The following is a 15,333-nucleotide window of genomic DNA, read 5'->3' on the forward strand; positions in this document are numbered from 1 at the left end:
AGGTCACTCCCTCTGAGCACCGGCTCAGGATGCCAGCCGGGATGCCCAGGTAACAGGGTGGCCTGGAGCAGCCACTCTGCAGGCAACTGCTCAGTCCCCGGGAAGTCAGAGTTGGGGTTGGCAGAGCCCAAGTGGCATCCAGCTCCTGTCTCTGGCCTGCCCCATTGGTACCGACCACCGGCCTCAGTTTCCCTCAGCCAACAAAAGGAAATCAAGTTTGGGGAAAAGGAAAGTGGTTGAATTATTTGTGGACAAAGGAGGGCAGCAGACTCACGTCTGACAGACCACCACCGTCCTGCTCTGGGGCAGAGGGCAGGGGTCTTCATGCAAAAGGAGAAGAGGAGGGAGGGTCTGCAAAGGGGCCAGAGAAGCGGTTGGGGAGAGATGGGTGAGCTCCAGGCTGCTTGGAATGGGAGAAGACAAACCTGTCAAATTAGGGCAGAACTGCAAGACATGGGGGAGACCAACTTGTTCATTCCTATCTGAGGGACCGGTCACGTGTAACTGCATCCGATGTGCTCCGGCAGCTCAAAGAAAAACCTCAGATTCATAATAAAATGCTTCTCTAGTTACGTTTCCTCCTTGATTTTTTTAGCTTGCTTTCTTTATGCATACAAGAACTGGGGTATAGGCCAGAGATGCAGGGTGTGAGAGGATTCAACAGAGAGAGTGGGGAGCAGAACTGGTGGATGGACTGAAATCCACAGCTGAGGGGGGGGCAGCAGGGAGACTGGGGAGGCCTGCTGCACCCTGTGGGCTGCTCCTGGTCCACGCGGGTGGAACTCGTTCTTTAGGGGCTGGCCAGGGCTGGAGAGAGCCATCTGTAACCACCTTCGATCCCGCCAGCTCCCTCCCTGCACCGGCACTGGCTGCCTGCCTGACCCAGTCCAGCCCCCCAGGCCTGGGCTTCTTTTGCCCTGACCGCCCTCAGCAGAGGCCTCACCACTCAAGGCCCCCACCTGGCCTGCTACCAGGAGACGCCAGGGGGGATCTCCAAGCAGAGCAGGGGTGCATGCACCCTGCCCAGCCTCCCCAGATCTCCAGCTGCTGCAGCACCAGGACTCAGAACTCTCTTAGCACCTCCCCTGGCAGACCCTCACCCACCTCCCCCTTTTTTACTCCCTTGTCTATAAGCCCCGGCCCTCAGCCCAAGAGCAGGAGGGGGTGAGCAGACTCGAGGGGCTGGCTCCCCAGAGCACCCACAGTCACAGGCTTGCTTTCCCCAGCTCTGGCTCCCTGCCACTGGGGAAGAAAGGAGACTGGAGGTGGGGTCATGGCCTAGGGGAGGTGGGAACCATGGGAAGCTCAGCGCAAACTTGAGAACCATTTCCACCTCAAAAGACACCAGGGCAACACCACAGGGAAGCCCCAGAACTGAAAAAAGTACCTGCTCACACAGAGTCTGGACCCCAGCATCACATCTACCTTCCGCACACTCACACCTCCAGGAGCAGCACGTGCCCCAAAGACGCCCTGGGCAGGGGGCTCGAGGTCGCTTCTCCGGGAAGACATCCCCTCTCCAGCCACCGGCAGATGGGGGACCCTGCCCACTGCCAGGAAAAGCAGGTATGAGGTAGCAGGCGTGAGGGAGGCTGACTGAGGCTGAGCCTAGTGCTCTTGGGGCTCACCTGGCCCAAGCCAGAGTCTTCCTGTTGGGCTGAGGCTCAATCCCAGGTGTTTCCGTTCATTTTCAGGCTTTCCCCCCACCTAACAACAGCAACTCAGCAAAAAAAAAAAAAAAAAAAAAAAAAAAAAAAAAAAAAAAAAAAAAAAAAAAAAAACCAGTCACCTTGAAGGCCTCCCTGGTTGGCCTAGGGGTTAAGGCTCAGCGCTATCACGCCTACAGCCTGAGTTCGATCCCCGCTCAGGGAGCTGACGAGCATAGAGCGCAGCAGGCCTCTCTGTCTTGCCTGCTGCAGCATTATATGTTCTGTCTCTATTAATCCTCTCTCGCCTATCCCCCTTCCCGGGCCGCCCCTGGCCCACCCCCCCCAACTCTCCTCCTCCCACCCCCCCCCAACTCTCCTCCTCCCACCCCCCCCAACTCTTCCCCCACAAAAATGTACCTTGTTGGACTAACCTCCTCCTCAGGATCCCTGCCTGTCTTCAGCAAACTCCTACTCCCTTTAAGGTGAAGCCAGAGAGCGTGCAGTGCCAACAGACCTCCCTAAGCAAGGAAAGCCCCACTTCCAACTCAGAGCACCTGGCACAGCAACCATGAGGCAGCAGAGGGATAGACCCCAGACCCAGGCTTAGTGAAAATGGAGACGGCTAGAGGAAGTGAAGCCTGTCAGCGCTGGGCATGTGTGGGTCAGGTGTGAGGAGGAAGAGGAAGGCCCTTACACCGGTGCAGACAGGGCTCAAGTGGGGCAGTGGGACATTGGGTGAGGCTCCAAGGCATAGGGGAAGAGCTGGCCACCCCACCCCTACTTAACACCAGGAAAGGCTGGCCCCGGCACAGCCTCAAACACTTACGCCTGGGCGAGGCCAGACCTCACTGACAGCACAGGCTGCAAGAGATAGGTCTCAGCAGTGAAATGCCAAATCCTAGTCCAGAGGACCCTCTACCACATATTACAACCACATATTACAATCTCCCCTTTTAATTTTTATTCCACCATATCTATGGTGCATCAGTCTTTTTTCAGGGCTACAATGTATGTAAGAGAAGCAACAATTGGGGGGGGTGCAATTGTATGGGGAATATAACCAAAATCATAATGCATACATCCTGCAAAAAATGAAAAATGATGTAAGAATTATATAAAATAAAATAATAAAAAAAGAAGAGCAACAATTAGTCAGCAGCATTGACCATGAAGGTCCAGTATGCCACTTTCCCATTACTGGAAAATAGTCCATTATCCAATCCAAAGGAAAAATAAAAAAACAAACATCTGGAGGCATTAGCCAAAACAAGACAGCAAATATATCAAAATCACAGGGGAAAAAAATCTTAAAATTGGTTCAAATTATCTAATATAATGATTTTTTTTTAAAGATTTATTTATACGAGCACTGGGTACAGTCAGAAGCGTGGGAGGGTGAGAGAATTAACCAGAGCCAGAGCAGGGAGCAGAACAGGCAGACAGATGAAGTACACTGCTGAGGGGAGCAGCGGGCGGCAGGAGAGGTCTGCAGTCTGCGCCATGTGAGACCCTCGCCAGAGGCCAGGGAATGAACTGGCACTTCAGAGGCTGCGGGCAGCTTCGCAGCCCAGCGCTCACCTGATGCACCTCCAGGGGAGGCCCGGTTCAAATTATCTAAAAACAGGTTCTCTCAACCTTGATCCCAAATTGTTTCAACAGCATAGCAAAAGTTTGCAAACTAAATCTACTTTTAATCCATATCGCCTATTTTTGCATACACTCCCAGGGCACAATAGCCAAACAGCAACGGCAGCTGGCTCTGCCGGACGGAACACTCCACATAGGATCAGAGCGAACTCTTGGCGTTCAGTCCACGTGGGCTTCAAGAACAAAGCTGGTCTCGCCAGACTCCACCTGGGCTTCCTCTTCTCGAGGGTACCAGGGCTTTTGTTTTTTCCAGGTCGTCCAGTCCTGCCCAGGGAGGCAGCTTTCTCACCTCCCTTGGTGGTTTCTGGAGCCCTACGGGCAAAGCAGCGGGTTCTCCTCTTCTTGGTCCAGCTCTGTCTCAGCTTCTTGGAAGATCGCCCCTCACAGCCACACAATGACACTCCTCTCCAATTGCTTTTGTTTTAAGCAGACAAAATCCCTATGGAAGTGAAGTGATGCAGAAATAGACACTGACCTGAGTAGTAAAAATCACTACTACCACTCTTTTCATGCTGTGTCGGTGTCAAGAGGAGCGAAAAGGCAAACACGAGTTAGCTCTGCTGGAAAAAGAAAAAATAATAATTGAACATTGCCACATTCCTAGTCAGTCAAAATAAGCAAGCTTTGTTGAATCAGAACAAAATGCAACAAAATTACCAGTATTATGCCAAAACTTAGTAAAAATCAGTTGTATCTCCAACAGTCTATTCAGTCTGGAATACGCTGGAATGTAGGGGGAAAACAATTTTTTTTTAACCCATCAAATTCCATCAATAGGAATCTGTTGAGGCCTTTCCTTCCTATTTTCTCCAGAAACAATTGCTGTAGGCATCAAACCATTGACGTATACAATATGACAAGGCGACAATCACCACTGACAATTTACATACCTGTCAGGGACTGAGAGGTTTATACACGTTTTAGAAAATCAATGTGAACATTTCTGTACATGTCAAAGTTTCCCCATTTTCCCAAGTGACAAGGCTTCCCTTCTAGTTTCACTCTCCTAGGGAGGCCAAATAGGATGGATTCATCTGATGCCTTTCCCAGGAGGAAAGGGAGAAACTCTGAGGAGTGTCCCATGAGCTCTACTGAGGTTCCACAAGATTTCCTTGTATCAACCAAATGACAGGCTACCAAATGTTTACTTGAATTCAGATTTCTGCCACTTTTAATGGCCAATAAGAAAATGGCCTTTACAGCTGACTAGAAAGTCCAAAGTCATTTTGACAAAACCAACTGAGCCTGATCCCAGAAGTCCCCGAGTGTGATCCTCCTTCAAGTGGAGAACACTCTCTTCAGCTCACTTGACACCCCATTTTCACAGTGACTGGGAGACACTGAATGAGCTGTCTGACTAAACACATAATAAGAAAAATAGCAAATTTTTAAATAACCAAGAACTGATTCCAGATACTTGCTTGAATTCCTTGCACAGGCACAAGGTTCAGATTCACAGAGCTATGGGCACAAAGTGAGGACCAGGAAAGGGAAGTAGAAGCCCCGCTCCAGGCCCACTGCGCTCATGGGGACAACCCAGCCCTTCCAGCCACCTGCCACTGTCCACCAAGTCAGGGTTATCCCAGGTTGCCCACAGCCAAAGCGCCTGAGCTTACCCTGGATGTCAGGGGGAGAGTGTAGAAGAGGATCCTCACAAGGAACTCAGGCCTGAGCCAGCCAGTGTGGAAAAGAAGCGCTCAGTACCTGGCTCTTGTGTTAGAAAAGCATCTGTCTGTTCCCCACTGTCAGCTGCTCCTGGGCTCCTGCAGGGAAACAGTGACAGGAGCTGCTTCCTAGACATGGGTTGGTAGCTACAGGTCCCCAACTCAGTTAACACTGTCCCAAGGGGCTCGCAGATGAAACAAACATCCAGCTCTCACCATTTTAACCACATCCCTGGCTTCCAAAAACGAACAGGAAACTCCAAGTACCAGATACCCAAGGAAAATTCCCAATGTTTCCCAATTCCCACTCCCCCAGGCCTGACACGCTGCAGGAGCCCCAAACCTAGGGAGACTCACAGACCCCCTCCTTGACAGGAACGCTGATTCCTCCCAAATATGTGCAGGGGAGGGGCTCCATGTGCACCCTGGGGAGCTGACACCAAAGGCCAGGGGACCGCGGTTTTCCACCTGGGTTCTGTCTCCTCCAAGATGATTCCAGGGGCAGAGAAGAGCTGGGCCTCTCCTGAGGAGGACTTGGCATGTTCCCTGGAGGAAACACCCCACAGCTGCTGGGACTTTCCCTCAGCCTGGAGAGAGGGCGCTCCCTCTGAGAATGGGGTGGGGTCAGGAAGACACCCGGGATGCCCTGGTAATGGGGGGGCCTGGAGCACCCCACTGCGGGGTGGGGGAGGCAACTGCTCCATCCCCAGGAAGTCAGAGTTGGGGCTGGCAGAGCCCAAGTGGCATCCAGCTCCTGGCTCTGGCCTGCCCCATTGGTACCAACCGCCGGCCTCAGTTTCCCTCAGCCAACAAAAGGAAACCGAGTTTGGGGAACAAGGAAAGTTGTTGAAATGGTGGACAAGGAGGAGGGCAGCTGATAGACCCCGTCCTGCCAGAGGGCAGGGTCTTTATGCAAAGGGGAAAAAGGGGGAAGAGGAGGGAGGGTCCGCCAAGGGGCCAGAGAAGGGGTCGGGTGGGCGCTTTGGGGGAGCTCCAGGCTGCTTTTCTCAGCTCCTTGGATGGGAGAAGACAAACCTGTCAAAGGAGGGTGACTGCCAGAGAAGGGGGAGACCAACTGGTTCATCCCTACCTGAGGGACGGGTCACCGGTAGCTGCATCCGATGTGCTCCGCAGCGCAAACCAAAACCTCAGATTCATAATAAAACGCTTCTTGAGTTACACGTTTCCTCCTTGATTTTTTTAGCTTTTTTTCTTTATGCATACAAGAACTGGGGTACAGGGCAGAGGTGCGGGGGTGCGAGAGGAGTCACCAGAGACAGCGTGGGGAGCAGAACTGGCGGATGGACTGAAATCCACAGCTGAGCGGGGCAGCGGGGAGACCGGGGAGGCCTGCTGCGCCCTGCGGGCTGCTCCTGGCCTGCCCAGTGTGTGTGTGGGATGGGGGGACACGGGACTCATCCTGCAGGGGCTGGCCAGGGCTGGAGAGCCCCCTCTGTAACCACCCCGCCCCCCAGGAGGCCCATGAAGGTGACCTGAAATGGCCCCCAGTTCTCTTGGGGAAGCTGAGCACAACCTGAGCTGCAGGAGAGACGGGCCGCCTTTGCATCACCACGGAGTGAAGCAGCTCAGGGCCGCGTCCTCCTGCCCCCAGGGACGGTGCGGGGCTCCTGACCCCCAGCTCCCTCCCTGCGCTGGCTGCGGCTGCCCACCCTCCGGGTATGCCCCAGGCCAGGGCTTCTCCCCCGACCACCCTCCGCAGAGGCTGCGCCACTCGAGGCCCCGCCTGGCCTGCGACCAGGACACCAGGGGGGGCGCCACTCAGAGCAGGGGCGCACGCACCCCGCCCCCCTCCTGATCTCCAGCCGCTGCATCACCGGGACTCGCCGAACCCTCTTACCCCCTGGCCGACCCTCGCCGCTCTCCCCTTCTTCATCCCTGTCTACAAGCCCCGGCCCTCGGCAGGACGGGTGAGCAGACAGCAGGGGCTCCCGCCTCTGCGCCCCGCCACCGGCTCTCCTCCCCCAGCTCTGGCGGGTCCCGGGACCAGGGAGGGGACCCACCCGCCGACCTCGCGACGGAAGCCGAGGGAACCTCCACAGGGTCAAGGCAAACCGAGAGCCCTTTCCACCCAAAGACGCCTTCGCCGCACAACAGGGACGCCCACACTCGAAAAGAGGACACAGTCAGACGCGGGCGTCACCCCCACCCGCACACACTCGCACCCCGGGAGCAGCGTGCACCCCAACACGCGCGGGGCAGGGGCCCGAGGCCACACCCCGGGAAGACACCCCGCCCCCCAGGCACAGGCACAGGCACACAGGTGACCCCGCCCATGGCCAGGAGGCGCAAATCACCCCACCCAGGCACCCCACCCGCGAGAGCCTCCTGCAGCCCGACGTCCCTCCGGGGAGAAGCCCGCACTGACCCGGAGCCGAGGAGCCGCCAGGGGGCGCAGCAGCTGCTGCCAGCAGCCCCGGCCGGCCAACTGCGCAGGCGCGAATGGAGACAAACCGACCGCGCGGAAGCGTCGGTAGGGGGCGCCAGAGCCCAGGCGAGCCGGGCCTGAGCCCCGCCTGAGCCCCGCCTGAGCCCCGCCTGAGCCCCGCCTGAGCCCCGCCTGAGCCCCGCCTTGCCCCTTCACCCCCTGGACCCTCTTACCTTGTTTTCAGTTGCTTCGCTCCCATCGGTCCTCTTCTGCTCCTTGCTGCCTGCAGCAACTTTCACTCTGGCAGCCCCAGCTCAGGTGTGCCCGCAAGCATCCTGCCCCTCCGGCAGGTGCCCACCCGCAGGCTGCGGACCGCAGCCCGCACTCCCAACACCCCTGTTTTCACCACCCCAGGCTTGTCACAAACATTCTGGGCGCCAACCCCAAGAGGAAGCAGTCTTCCCTCACCCCTGAGTCCGCACACCGTTTGCTGCCTCCACAGCCCCCGCCCGGCTTTGCCTTGGCCAGTGAACCCCGCAGCCACGACCCTCAGGTGAGCGGCACCTGCGCACAATCACAGCAGACACCGCAGAAACCGGCCCCTTCCAGCCAGGGCACCCCGGAAGGCTGAACGAGCAGCTCCTTTGCACGCCCCCCCCCCATGATCGCTCCCGACTGCCCCCCACAGCCCCGCTCCCCCCAGGGGGAGCCACTGCTCCGTCTCGGGGGACTCCGCCGTCCCAAGCAGGGGCGTCCGGCTCGGGGTCTTCTCGGGGCTGCGTCTCAGCGCCAGCCACCCCAACCCGCACCCCCAGGTTGAGCACTCTGAGGTCTGAGACCCTCAGCTCTCTTGGGGGGACCCGCCCAGCCCCGGGGGTGCTCACTGCCGTCCCCGCCGCTCCAGGTCTCGTCCCCCCGCTGCCGGCGCCCCCGCGCTCAGGCAGCCCCTTGGCCGGGGGCACCGCCCGCCTGGGGAGAGCGCGCTCCCCGCCCGCCGCTCCGGGCCCCTCCCCGCCGCGGGCGCCCCCACAGGCCAGGACCCCCCCTCCCCCCGCCCCTGAGGCTCCTCCGCCCTCACCCTCGCTCTCCAGCCCACCGGCCTCGCCCACGCGTGCCGGGAGGAGGATCAGCTGCTCTGGGAGCATCCGCAGCCGCGTCCCCCACGTTCGGGGCTCCTGGCCTGGGCGCCCGCTTCTGGCGCGTCTGGGCGGGTTTTTGGGGGGACTCTGCTGCGCAGAACCTCCCCCCGGCCGCTTAAGGTCACCCCGACCCTCCTCTCCGGGGGCGCACAGAGGATGCCCTCGCTGCCCCTCCCCGGGCGCCACGGAGAAGGCGCCCCCGCCCCAGCCGCGGGCGTGCTCGGGGGCCCCGCGGTCCGTGGCTGGGGCCGTCAGCGCCGGGCGAGCGGGTGGGGCGTCGGGCTCCTGCTCCCCCGCCCTGCGTCTGCGGCTCGGGGTCCCGGGCGGGTCCCGCCGGCAGCTCCCCCCTCCGCTCCAGGTCTCCGGCGGCAGCTCCGGGCCCCGTCTGCCTCCCGGGGTCCGCGGCGCCCCCAGGCTCGCCCTCCCCCCGCGGGCAGAGCTTCGGGGGACGCTCACCCCAGACCTGCTCCCAGCGGGGCCCAAGTCCGTGCGCGGCCCCCGCCGGGTCCTGCCGCCCGGGCCGGCTCCGGGGGCTCCGGGCACACGGGCAGAGGGTTCCCGGGCCCCCGGGGGACTTTCGCGATCTCCCCGACAGCGCAGCGGGGCGCCCGGGGGCAGGGCGGGCAGGAGGCCCGGCCCGGGTGAACCCCGACTCTCCGCGCTCTCGGGCGGGCCGGGGGCTGAGGGGCCTGAGGGGCCGGGGCCGGGGGGCTGACGGGCGGGCCCCCCCCCCCAGCGCCCGGGGGATCTGGACTCTCTCCGGGCTCTCCGGCGTTCCCGCGGGGGCGCCTCCTGCCCCGGCCGCTGCTGCGCGTCCTTCTCGCTGCCGCTCGGCTGGGGCCCGAGCCCGCCCGGCCGCGGAGACGCCGCCTCACCGGCTCCGCCCCGGCCCCAGGTGTGCGCCTCGCCGCCCCGCCGCGACGGCCCCCCAGAATGCCCGCATTCAACCCCCGCAGGGAGCTGACCCGCGCGGCGCCGCGGACCTCTCCGGTCTTGCCTGCTGCTCCCCTGGGCAGTGGATTTCAGTGGATCTGCCTGTTCTTCTCCCCAATATCTCTGCTGAATCCTCTCACTTCCCACACCTTTGGACTATACCCCTCCCCCCCCCCCTTCTACGCAAAAATAAATAAAATCTTTAAACAAAACTAAAACAAACTTTGAATTAGAAATTGGTAGAGTTTACTCCATCAAAATATCATGCCAGTTGGTATTCATCAAATTGTGGAGTTACAGGCGCTCGAGTCTGTGAAATAAACTCTTAAGTAAATTTAGCTGATTTATTGAGTGCAAAATCTATATTCCTAGAGAGTTTTTGCTTGTGTTGCTAAATTTGCTTTCCTAAATGTTCTACTTATTTATATTCCTACCACACTGTTGGCAACACCAGCCATTATCATACTTTGTTTTTGGAAACCTAACATAAATTCAGAAGTACCCAGACTGAGAATCAGATACAGGAGCTCCTGTTTTGTGTTATGTGAGTCACTCCTTCTCTGCTACACATAGATTAATTTTGTGTTTTTGAAATAAATATTATTTAGTGTATACTAAAAAAAAAATCATGCCAAGATCTTGTATTCATGAAGAAACAGATGGTTATTTTCAAACACAACTCCAGTTAAAATACAATACTTTCTCTCTTACCACAATTAATATTACATGCATTATAAAATTACCTACTAACAGCTGGGGTGGTTGCTTTAAATTACCAGAAGACTCTGGGTCAATGGTATCCTCAATTTGAAATCTGGATATAAGCATGTATTTATCAAATATTATCAAATAGGAAAATGAACTCTAAATCACATAAGGTCACTCTTTCCATAAATAAGGTATTTCTTTCTGGGCCTCCCTGGTGGTGCAGGTGGTTAAGTGCTGCACTGTGAAGCTGTCTGCAGCCTCTGCAGCACCGGTTCCATCCTGGCTGACCAGAGAGATGCCCACATGGCGGGGCAGACCTCTCCTGTCTCGCCTGCTGCTCCCCTTAACAGTGTACTTTCTCAGTCTGCCTGTTCTGTTCCCCGCTCTGTCTCTGGTGAATCCTCTCACCCTCCCATGCATCTGGCCTGTACCCCAGTTTTTGTATAAAAAAAATATAAATCTTTAAAAAAATTTCTTTCAGTCAGGTTTTTCCTTTGAGACACAGCCCCAATCCCTTGTTCCTTGCTCATGGATCCCTGATCCTGTCCAGAGCATCAATGTGCCAAGTGCAGAGTAATGAATCAATGTTCTTTGTTTTTGGCTTGATTTTTTCTTTTTCTTTTTAAAGATTTATCCATTCATGCATACAAGAACTGGGGCACAGGCCAGAGGTGTGGGGGGTGAGGGGACTCACCAGAGTCAGAGTGGAGAACAGAACAGGCAGACTGACTCATATACACTGCTGAGGGGAGCAGCGGACAAGCCAGGAGAGGTCTGCTGATCCACTGTGGGCAGCTCTCTGGCCAGCTGGGATGGAACTCATGCTGCAGTGGCCACGAATACACTCATAGCTTGTGTCTTAACCCCTTGCACCACCATGGAGGCCGGAATCAATGTTCTTTGATGTCACCAGTCCCTCAGTCCCTTCACCAGTTACAACCAACAAGACATATCAATGCAGGGAAAGGAGTCTGAGAAATCTTCCTCTTTCCCTATAGAGATACATAAACTAACTTACCCCTTTCTTTTCTTCTGTGAAATGGTTGATGTCTGGAGCCTCAGCAGCCATGTTGTGATGATGAGAGCCCAAACACAAAACCAGGACAGTAGAGCAGAAAACAGAAAGAGCTCAGTTCCTGCCGAATGCGCCGAGGAACCCTGTGACAGAAGGACTCCATTGTTAAAGCCAGTGCTAGTGTGGTTTCTGTCACAGGTGCTGGACTAGCACCCCCCACACCAGTTCCCCACACGATGTTAAGGCCTTGGTGACGTTATGGCAGCAATATGGTGTACAACATATCACAGTCCTAAATGTAATAAGGATGGCTTTTCCCCTCCTCAAGATGATGACGTTTAGGGTACAGCCCTAAGTGGAGAGGACCAGAGACTAATATAAATAGTGACTGAGACATCATTTTCTCTACCCTCATCCCAATTCTGTAAAATAGTAAACCAAATCTAATTTTCAACAATTTTACTATATTTGCATAAACTCATAGGGCAGAACAACCAAGCAGAATGTTGCTGGCTTTGCTGATAACTCCACAGGGTCTAGAGTGAGTTTTGTAATGCTCAGTCCCTGCGGGCTTCATCAAAGTCACAGTCTTACCAGACTTCACCTGTGATTTTCTCTTCACAAGGTTCTGAGGCTTTTTCCAGGGTTTTTCCAGTCCTGCCAATGGAGACAAGCTCCCTCCCCTTTCGTGGAGGTCTGTGGAACCCGGTAAGCAAGGAGACAGGCTCTTCATGACTCGCTCTTCTCAGCTCAGCTCCAATTTTATTTCCAGAAGCAGCTCAATCAAAGCCTTGTAACAAAACATGTTTTTAATTTTCTAGTTTAAGGAGGAATACATAATATTCCCTATTGAGATTATGCAAAGACAGACAGACACTGTCCTGAGAAGCACAAATATTGCCTACACAGCTGGGGGATGAGAAAAGCAAATGTTCCAGTTTGCTCATAAAAAGACACAAATGGCCACTGCTAAGACCACAGCCCAGTTGAAAGACAAGTTCTCTAGAGATAAAAAACAAAACATTGGCTGCCCTTGTCGCGGGGTCGTCGCCAGCGCGGAGGCCGCAGCGTCCACCATGAATTTACTTCAGATGGTACGGGACCACTAGGTACATGTACTTGTACCTATGGGGTTCGTCCTTGGATGTTACCTAGACAGAAAGAATGATGAAAAGCTAACTGCCTTCCGGAATAAGAGTATGTTATTTAAAAGGGAACTGAGACCCAATGAAGAAGTCACCTGGAAGTAGAGGCTGTGGCTGAAATGCAGGATGTTCACGTCATAAAAATTATGAGAGAAATAAAGACATTATTATTTAGTTTGAAAAAAAAACATTAAAAATCAATATTTTTTTCTTTTTCTCTTTACATATTTTATTTTATATAATTCTTACATCTTTTTTCATCTTTGCACAATGTATGCATTTTCATTTTGGTTTTTTCCCCATACAATTGCTCCCCACCCCCTTATTTTGACTCTAGTCCTTCTTTCCCCCCCTCCCCCCCTTTATAGTTGCTTGTTGATTTTGATTTTTACTTTGTATTAAAATCAATATTTTTTAAAAGTCATTAAATATTATCCAAATCCTCCTCAGTGTGCTTTTCCCCGTGTATTAAGTCTCCATCTTCTGTTGGTAATTTTCCTAAATCCAATTTTTTATAGGATCAGTAGGTATTCTCAGTTCCAAAACATATCAATATTGTCAGTCTCTTTTTGTGAGTTTTTTTAAGACAAAGCTTAGCAAGTGACCTTTAGAAATAACAAAAACTTGAAAATGACCATACCTAAATTTATGGTATAAGGCAAAAGACAAAGATGCTTGCTCAATTTTGTTACACACACACACACACATTTCAGAATAATCAGAATCGTCCTACAATATTATACTGGAACATACTAGGTTTTAAAAATCGCGTACATTTTAGAATACTTTAATCAATTTTTATGTATGCTGAAAAAGTGTAACTTTTCCCCTCAATGACAATGTTATTTCTATGAAGTTTTAACATCTCTAGATCCATCCAATGTGTTTTAGCATTTAACTACAAAGACAATAATTTATTAAGAGTCCTAAGACACATCAAATCATTTGGCTGATCAAAGGCTTTACTATTTCTGAAATTTGACTTCATATTGTCACAGGCTTAATAAATATATGCAGATTTTTATAAAACAACACTAAATTACCCAGAGTGACAACTAGAGAATTTTTAATTTAGATCTGTTGGTACAATGCTCAACAATGTTGACTGGACTATATTTTTCAGTTAACCAAGTCTGAGGGTAAAAGAGAACCACGATTTTAGATTACCTAAACAGTCTTTAATTTGTCATCCAAAACTAGTAAAAGCAGTTGAAGAATACTTGAGTCTTTACTGCAGGTGAAAAAGAAATTAAAGTTTGGTTTTATGTAAGTACACTGCTGATAATAAACTTAAAAATATTTAAAGCAAGTCATTCTAGCACATAATATGTTTTTAAGATACCTCTCTCAGACTTTCAACATTTTTTAGCACCATTTTCTTAAAGTTAGCCATTTTGCTTTGACACTAAATTTTTCCAGATTTAGCATATGTTTTATTTTTATTTATTTTTTGTAGAGAGGGATTTTTATTTATTTATTTATTAAAATCTAAGGTTTATTTATTTATTTATACAAGCACTGGGTATAGTCAGAAGTGCGGGAGGGTGAGAGAATTCACCAGAGCCAGAGCAGGGAGCAGGGCAGGCAGAAGGACCGAAGTACACTGCCAAAGGGAGCAGCGGGCGGCAGGAGAGGTCTGTGCGCCATGTGGGACCCTCCTCCGGTGGCCGGGGAGCAGCCGGGGATTGAACTGTCGCTGCAGAGGCTGTGGGCAGCTTCGCAACCCAGCACTCAACCCCTGTGCCACCGGGGAAACCCTTAGTATATCTGTTTAAATACATTTCTTAACACACCTCATTTTATTTGCATTTAGAGTTATGACATTATGTTTTTTATTTTTATTTATTTTTACTTTTTTTAAAGATTTATTTATTCATGTATACAAGAGCTGGGGTACAGGCCAGAGATGCAAGGGGTGAGAGGATTCACCAGAGACAGAGTAGGGAACAGAACAGGCAGACTGACTGAAATACACTGCTGAGGGGAGCAGCGGGAGAGACAGGAGAGGTCTGCAGCACCATGTGGGGTTTCTCCCTGGCCGTTGGGGATTGAACTGGTGCTGCAAAGGCTGCGTATTGCTTCATAGAGCGGTGCTTAACCCCTTGAGCCACCCAGGAGGCCCCTCTTTTTGATTTTTAGATTGTAAGATGGTTATGGCAGAATTTTGTCTTTATTTATGCCTGCAGGCCCAGAAGAGACCTTTTTCCAAAGTCTGAGCCCCTGAACAATTAGGCAACAGACCATCCATTGCCCCAGCAGGGGCACATTCTCACTTTCAAGCAAGCAGGGAGTATAGAGGCAGGAGACTTCCAAGAGGTCATCAGGTCATCCTGGGCACACAAGTCAGGCACCTGGCCAGAGACATTCTGGCAGTCACTCCCTGAAAGTTTTAGTCCACCCCAAGGTCTTGTCCCAACATAACTTCAGCTAATGAACAGCTCAGCCTCACTTTTCCACTTTAAGACACTGTAAGAGCTGTTATGCTATTCCTTTGTACTGGGTAACTCATACATAAACACATATTTTATTTATTTTTTTCTTAGGTGAGATGACAGTAAAGTTTAGTTTTTCTACAATAAGAAGCAAAAAATAAAGCAAAACCTTGTGAAGAAGTCAACAAATTTTCATTTTTTTTAACTTTATAATTTTTTAAAGATTTTTTTAAATTATTGTTATTATTTTATTTATTTATACAAGCACTGGGTACAGTCAGAAGCGAGGAAGGTGAGAGAATTCACCAGAGCGAGAGCTGGGAGCAGAGCAGGCAGAAGGACCGAAGTACACTGCTGAGGGGAGCAGCGGGCGGCAGGAGAGGTCTGCGTGCCATGTGGGACCCTCCTCCGGTGGCCAGGGAGTAGCTGGGGATCGAACCAGTGCCGCAGATGCTGCAGGCAGCTTCGCAATGCAGTGTTCAACCGCTGCGCCACCGGGGAGGCCCCAGATTTTCATTATTAAACTTAGTAGATCCTTAGTAGTTTTATAGGAGAAATATACCACCATTTAAATAATGATAAAAAGAACAGATTTAAGATAGAGAAACCAGCTGT

General features: G+C 52.5%; 1 pseudogene across 1 annotated transcript; it reads left to right on the forward strand.

Moving 5' to 3' along the window:
* Positions 1 to 12,217: 12,217 nt before the first annotated feature.
* LOC311167095 (NADH dehydrogenase [ubiquinone] 1 beta subcomplex subunit 1-like) lies at positions 12,218 to 12,391 on the forward strand (annotated as a pseudogene). Its single transcript has one exon. The product of its transcript is annotated as an NADH dehydrogenase [ubiquinone] 1 beta subcomplex subunit 1-like (transcript).
* Positions 12,392 to 15,333: the final 2,942 nt, after the last annotated feature.

Source organism: Talpa europaea (assembly GCF_964194135.1).
Source record: "Talpa europaea genome assembly, chromosome: 2".
Taxonomy (NCBI): Eukaryota; Metazoa; Chordata; class Mammalia; order Eulipotyphla; family Talpidae; genus Talpa; species Talpa europaea.